This window comes from Eurosta solidaginis, chromosome 2 (genome assembly GCF_040869045.1).
Source record: "Eurosta solidaginis isolate ZX-2024a chromosome 2, ASM4086904v1, whole genome shotgun sequence".
Taxonomy (NCBI): Eukaryota; Metazoa; Arthropoda; class Insecta; order Diptera; family Tephritidae; genus Eurosta; species Eurosta solidaginis.
Window position 1 is genome coordinate 64015409 of NC_090320.1, and position 7979 is coordinate 64023387.

Consider the following 7979-nt stretch of genomic DNA (forward strand, 5'->3'; position numbering starts at 1 on the left):
TTCCCAAGTGGATTTATAACAACAAATAGGAAAAATTCAAATTTTAAAAAATGGGCGTGACACCGCCCCTTTTATGACTAAGCAATTTTCTATGTTTCGGGAGCCATAACTCGAAGAAAAATTTACGGATCGTAATAAAATGGGCACACAGATTTTCCCTACAGCAGGAAATAATTCTAGCAAAAATGGACGAGATCGGTTAAAGACCACGACAACTTTGATATAAAACAAGTTTAAAAGGCTCGTAGACTAGAATAATAAGCTATAACTTAGCAAAAAATAGTTTTGAATCAATGATATTTCACTTATCAAGTTTTATTTTAAGAGGAAATGGGGAGAAATTTATTTAAACGGGCGTTGCCACGTTTTATGTAGAAAAGTAATTTATCTGAAATGAACTTAGAAACCTTTACTTGTTTCTATATTAGTTCCTCAAATTCAATTTCCGATCTTACCAACACGAAGTGTATTGTGTTCCTTAAGAAATATGGAAATGAAATGATCTAGAAGGCCTGTTGTTATCAAATCGAATCGTTCCCGTAATAATGGTTCAATAAAAATTGGAATTCTTGAAAAATGTCACAAAAGATATAAAGAGAGTTTTACTAATACATGGATCATTGAACTCTTTAGACGATCATTTGACGAACGCCAAAGTTCCTTTGGCTCTGTTCACGCAACATTCTATGTGCAATTAAAAGTCGAGTTTAGAGTACAGCGTAACGCCAAAGTCTACGAAGCTTATTACTTGTTTAATGGCATAATCATAAATCATAAGCTCGTAGGATTGGTAGGATTTCCTTGTGAGGCTTTTCCGCAGGTATCTATAGTGACATTACATTTCATTATGATATGATTTTTTGTTCAGATGTGATAGCTCAGTGGGTAGTAGATTTGTGCTTTTTCGTTCTTTTCAGATATTCGAATCTTTCGTACAGACACAAATTGTAAATATGAACTTTTCAAGTTTAATATATGTAATAATTAGTTTCTTACAAAACATGTTTTTCATAAATAGTCCAAACATATATTGTTGTAGCAGTGCCACACACAAATATGACCAAACATATCTGGCATCATCGACATTCGTGTTCACTGTGAATTTCTGCGTATGTATGTATGAATTTACAATGTTCGCGAACGAGAAGAGAGAAAGAATAACATTAGATAAAACGAACTAAAAGAACAAATGAACTAAAAGAACAAATAGAACCGAAATCGAAGATCTCGTTCACTTGTTCAGTTGAGAGACCCGGTCAATTGAACAAGTTCAGAACGAAACGACCCAACTCTAATGGGTAGACCACACTACAAATATTCGGAGCACGTCAGTTTGACGCCATGCCACCATCAACGAGATTTTATTTTTTTTTACTTAAAGTGAAGACTTCTCGTGTTTAAAATTAAAAACCAATTCAACAATCTTAATTTTAAACAAAATTTGGTTTGTCACTAATTAAATACATAAATTCCACTTCTGCTCATATATAAGATATGGAATTGCCCATTCACTGAAGTGGTATGATGTTGCTGGCATTAATGAGACTGAAATTGTTCTTGGGTTTAGCAGGAAACAAACGACATGGCTTTTACGTTTATTTCTTACAGTTTTGGATGAGGGGATGTTTCTAAAAAAAACACAATAATCAGCTCTAGCCACCCTTTAAAAGTTGCTAAAAATTAAGCAACAAAAAGGAGCAAGAATTACAACCAACCACCAGTTGAAAAGAGTACTCGAAAATGAGTTATGTCATGTCGCTTTCTTTGTAGCCTTTAATTTATCACTGCCTGGTTTCTATTATGATTTGCATATGTGCAAATATCTTTAGAGATAAATGGAAGTGAACAATGATGCACCCTTTTACAAGCACACAACCCATTTGAATAGACATGCATGCGAACTCATGTATCTGATTTAAAAATTCAGAATTACCCAGAGACAGCTTTAGCACATCAACAAAGAAATGCTTATAATGCTAATTTAAATAATAATGTTAAAGCTGTAACGAAATGGAGTTAAACAAAATTTAAGCACTTCCTTTATATTGTAACGAATTTAGGGAAATCCTGGTTATTTATGCACTTCTGATAACGTTCGAATATCTAAACTGTTGAATAAATCACTCCAATATTCAGTATTGCAAACTGGTGTTTATTTAGACTATTTTGGGAGTAGCATTTCACAATTAAACTTCACAAAACTGATTAATGATTCCTCCACTTGCGCTGCCTTTATACTCTCGGTTTTCTCGTTCACCCATTTCTCCCAAGGTCAAGTGATTTCGCGAACAGTTGTATCTCATGCTTGGTTAGTTACCAGCTATATACATGTATATCTGTAGTCTGTGCCTCTCCCATAGCCGTATGCGTGTATATGTGTGAGTAGCTACTTCGGCTGATGACTACATATTTGTGCGTGTGAGATATCTTTTCGTCGCTTTCTACATAAGAGTGGTTGTTTTATTGTTGTTGTGCATTTATTTAGTAGCAGCCTAGTGATGCTAATATTCGTTACAATATCAACGGACATAAACGAAGCGGAGAACTTGTCCTTAAACACAGAGAACATGTTTTTTAAATTCGATTTTGAAATTTTAACAATAGCCTTTATAAACAGCTGTTCATAAACCAAACTATAAAGGTAGAACGCAATTTCTACGTGTGCTGTAAGGATTTTCCACAGATCTTTAAATACCCGGCTCTGTCCCACATCCAGGAACCATTCTTATCCCAAATATTGCATTTTATAAGGAATCTAATGGCGTTTACTTTTGGTTCTTCTCAACTCTCTCGTAAGTTTGTTTCTTCCTTTCATTTAATATTTCCCACCGAATATCAAAATGGGTACCACTACCTAGAAATGTATCCTTTTTACAGAGCGCCTAGTAATCTAGTTCAAAAGTTGGAATCTAAGAGTTAAACATGAGGGAACATTTTTTTCCCAGAAAAGAAAACCCCATTAGGGATGTTCTTTAAAAACTCTACGCAAAGTTTTCAAACTCAGATGAGTTTTCTTAATATCACATTTCTAGCGCCAACTACCGAAATTTGTTTCTCTGGTATTGTATTATTATCGGGTTCTGAAATCGTATGGCTGAGTGGATAGAATGAATGCAGAATATTTCTAGTTGAAAGCTCATTTCCTGAAAAGCTAGCTGATGAAGAAGTGAAATTGAGAAACATGTACTAGTAAAATTTTCGGACAGACATGGAAGCAACTTAATTCAGAGGAAGTAAGAAGCAATTCTCAGACTTTTAAACTAGCACAATGTAGCACATTTCTAGGAAATTATTATTTTAAGGGACAGAGTAAAGCTCGCATAGTTCAATATTTTCGTTATTATCATCCCGCAAAACAAAAAACAAAACAAAAAAAAAATTGAAAATACTTGGCGCGATTTACTTCCGGCGCTGCTTCTTTTTAATTTTTTCTACAAATTGCCGAGACGATCACTACATATCTTTTGCCGACTCCTAACGACAGCTGCAAAGTAGAAATACACCCGGAGTGTTTGTTTGGCAAACACCTGCCGAGAAGCGACCCTGCTTAGAAAGACTTTTTTCTAACTTAAATAACGTATTTCTTAATTTCTGATGTTGCTTTGCCCGAGAACCTCAGTATCACGGCGTCATCATGCAAAGTTTTGTATTTTTGCCAAGTGACAACATACGTAACATGTCATGACAGTTGTACTTGGTATGTCAAACCCATCTTGTGGCTTACAAAAAATTTTCATATCTTTCTTCTTTCTTTTTACAACAATTCTTGAAACTAACCAAATACGACCTTATGCAGCAATACAATGAGGCCGGATAGAATTCAGTGGCCATAAGATACCATAATATTATTTAATGATTCCCAGGTGACTCCGAAGGCAATCACGAAATGCACTTGAAATAGCTCGGAAATATTTTCGAAAAAGGCAACTAATCTCGTAATAATCCCGAAAACAATATTGAAATGTTATTTTAAGAAGCTCAGAATTTTATGGAAGCTATCATGAAATAGTCCTGAAATGATCCTGAGACCAGCGAATAATAAAAGTAGAAAGAGGAACTATTTAGGATATTTTCTCTGTTGAGAAACCATAGAAAAGTGAGCCCTATTAACGAGAATTGTTTTAACACCCCAGCGGTTTATAAAGCTTAGAATATTTCCGCTTTAGGCATGCCTCTTGTAAATCCATAGATCGTTCCGAAATAGTCGGTCTACTAGTTTCCGGAATGTACCGCAAATCATCATCATCATCGATAATATTTTACAAAAGGCGAAGATGCCTACGGCGAAACTCGTAAGAGGTGTCATGATGAGGTGTATAAGCTGTACGTAGATATGCCGATAGTGCAGCGAATAAAATACCTCCATTATCTGGCTGAACTATGCCACTATAGAAAGTGTTTGGCAATCAGACTAAGGACTTCTAATATCTTTAAGAAGACAATATGTATATGAAAATCCGTCTTTATAAAATGACGAAAGTATGGTCTAAATTTTGGACATTTTTTGCTAAACGCACTGTGACTCAAGACCAAAAGTGTAACAACATCCTACTAGAGGTGGAAGTATGCGCTGACGAAATTTCAACTTTCATAAAATGACGAAGGTCTGGCAGTCATGGGCTCTTAGACTTTCCTGTTTTCCTATTCGATGTATATATCGTTAGAAATCTCTTCTTATATTATTCGGGGAGAAACTTAAAGCCGGGCAATAGGCTCGCAAGGGTCCAAAGTACGATTTTTGCCCGCAACTCACGATTTTTGGGATGCGCAGGGACAATCTTGTATGCAGTTATTCTTAGATCTTTAACATCTACTTGAAAAATGGTATCACTTCCAAGGTATATTCACTTTATGGCTTTGGAAGTAAAACACAATTGTATATAACCTCCCTTCTTTTTTATCTCCACATAACGTAGTATTGTGTGCAACTAAAAACACATATTTTTTCTACGCTTGTCACCTTTTGTCAGCTGTTTTAATTACCTGCCCATTTTGTTTCACGTTAATCGTTTTTTTTTTTTTATTTTATTGGATAGTGAATTGTTTAATTATTATTATTATTCAGCATTTTCCTCTATAGTCAACTATTTAGTTAGATTATGTAGTTAAGTGTGTCAACATTTTAGTGGCGCTGGTCGTTGCTTGATTATAAATAAAATTTAGTATCTACCTAAAAAAATGGTTACTACAATTAATTGCCACAGAAAAATGTGGTGAGGAAATTTTTACTGCTACTGAATATTTATGAATATGTAGTCCAAATACTCATAAATATGTAAATACATAATATCTATGCAGTTGTTGCGACATCAACGCTTTATGTTGTCGCGCTTTAACAACGAATTGAAAATTTAGTAAAAAATAGCTTTCTATTTATAAAGACAACAATGGGTACATAATGATAAATACAAAGGACCCACTAAGTCACTCATTCTAAGTTTGTAATCGTTGTGCGGTAGTTATGCATAATTTACTCATTTGTTTGAAAATAATAGGAACAATTTATTATAGCTGCCTACCAATGTGTATGCGGGTCGAATTAACTAGGGAGTGAGTGGGTTTCCTGCATGTGTATAAATACCAGTATTCGACAAAAGTAATGGTAAAAGGTTTACTTCTTTTGTTATTAAATTATCGTTTGGTTTGAGATCCCCATCAACTTACCTCATTGGCGCTTAACCGTTTAAACGGTCATATCCATCCAACAAGGCCCGCCTTGTTCGTTGCTTCCATAGGCGGGTTTCGATAAAAATACTTTCTTACCCGGAGCATCATCTTTTATTCGCATAACAAAGCATAGATAGTTAGCGTAGCCGCTGTGTTTTAATTCGCTGGACTATAGGCTTGTCATCAAAAATTCATTGTTTAGCGTTTAGCAGCTTAAATTGAGGTTAAATTGCGAATAGAGTGGAATGCTGTCGAATGGAGTGGATTGAAGAATGGCAGGAATAGCCGAGTTGCATTGCATCAATATACCTTCAATCTTTGAATATAAGCAAAGAATATTTTCTCTTAACTCATGCAAATAAGGTTTCCTGAATGCTATATATTCTAAAACTATCACAGTTTGTGTTTATTTACAAATTTAACCCGAATTTTCTTAAAAATTTTCGTAAGATAGAAGTTAGTACTGTTTCTGACAATACAATAAATCGTCTCCGGTACTCGCTTACTCGGTTACTCGCTGTCGCCGACGAGTAGAGGCTCATAAATCTTTCGAAAAACTTTTCTCTCGAACACTAAAGTAAAGTCCTCTCTCGGCGAACCAAAATCATACTCTACAAGTCACTTATCGTACCCGTCCTGCTTTATGGGGCAGAAGCATGGACCATGACAACAGCAGATGAAGCGGCTTTGGGAGTGTTCGAGAGAAAAGTTCTTCGAAAGATTTATGGACCTCTACCCGTTGGCGATGGCGAGTACCGAAGAAGATTTAATGATGAGCTGTACGAGCTATACGCAGACATCAACATAGTCCAGCGAATTAAAACGCAGCGGCTGCGCTTGCTAGGCCATGTTATGCGAATGAAAGATGATGCTCCGGCCAAGAAAGTGTTTCTATCGGAACCCGCCTATGGAAGCAGAGGTAGAGGGCGGCCCCCACTCCGTTGGAAAGACCAGGTGGAAAATGATTTAAACTCCCTTGGTGTGACCAATTGGCGCCGGTTGGCGGAGCGAAGGGGCGACTGGCGCGCCTTGTTGGACGGCCATAACCGTTTAGACGGTTAAGCGCCAATTAAGTAAGTAAGTAAGATACTTCGTTGGCTTTTAAAGCTGATGTTGTTGTTTGTGTTATAGCTGTTTCGCAAGTAAACAGAGTCTTTTACTCTTTCGAAAGTAAGGCTGCTAACAGTTGCGCAAATGCGTTTACCATTTGCTTGATGACATCAGGTAGTTTGTCCCCATTCACCACCAAGCTCATTTTTTTGCTTCTTTTTCCAGTTTGGAAGCCGAGCTTACAGCGCGATTGTTCGGGACGATGATATTAATGCCATCAGCATACGCCAGTAATTGCACGCTGTTCTAGAATCTTGCTCCAAAGATGTAAAGTTTTGCAGCTTGTATTTTTATCTCCAGCAACAAATCGAAGAAATCGCATGATAGAGGATCACCCTGGCTGTCACCTCGTTAATTTCGAGTGGCTCAGAGAGATTTTCCCAATTCTGACTGAGCTGATAGTGTTGGTCAACATTCCTTTTGCACAGCCCCATAAGTTTTGCGGAGAAACCGAATTCAGACAAAACGACATGCTGTCGAAGGCGGCCTCAAACGGCCGAACGAAGAGGTGTGTGTGTCTATTATTTTTTTGTGGGTTCTTTTTGTGGGTTAGATTTAGCGCATAGTGAAAATATGGTCGATGGTAAATTTATCAGGTCTGAAGCTGCACCAATCAGCCGATTCCGATAGGCTTAAACTTTTCGCACAATATATTGACAGGACCTTAAGAGCGGTAATTACTTTAATTTTTTGGAAGAATGGATTTGTTTTGTAAAGTCTGCTTTGTTGTTGTAGCAGCGCTTCGTGACCACTCAATTCGCTAGGTGCGATGACCACAAATTGTCATCAGTATCCTCTAACGGGAGTACGAAAATATTTGCAGTTTCAGCGGCGTTGTACTTAAGAGATTTTGATGCTAGAGGAGTTGGTTCCACATTGCAATTGAAAAGTTGGTTGGTGTATGGAGCTGCATTACATGCGGGACATATTACAGTATCCAAATCATGGGTCTCCAAAAGTTGAATGTGTTTGCCTATACGCATAATACGCAATTAGAGCAAATTTGTGCTATGGAATGTAGACCCCTTATCCAGATCGAATTTGTGCTAGAGTTACGCGCATCTCTTTTGGCAGATTGCTTTCCTCAGCTGCGAGTTTCGTGTAGTTAACAATGAGAGCGAGGTTAGCCAGGCATTAATCGCCAAGGGGCTGTGTCGATTCGTCATGAATGTGACTGAGGGTCTGTTTACGCTCATCTGGTT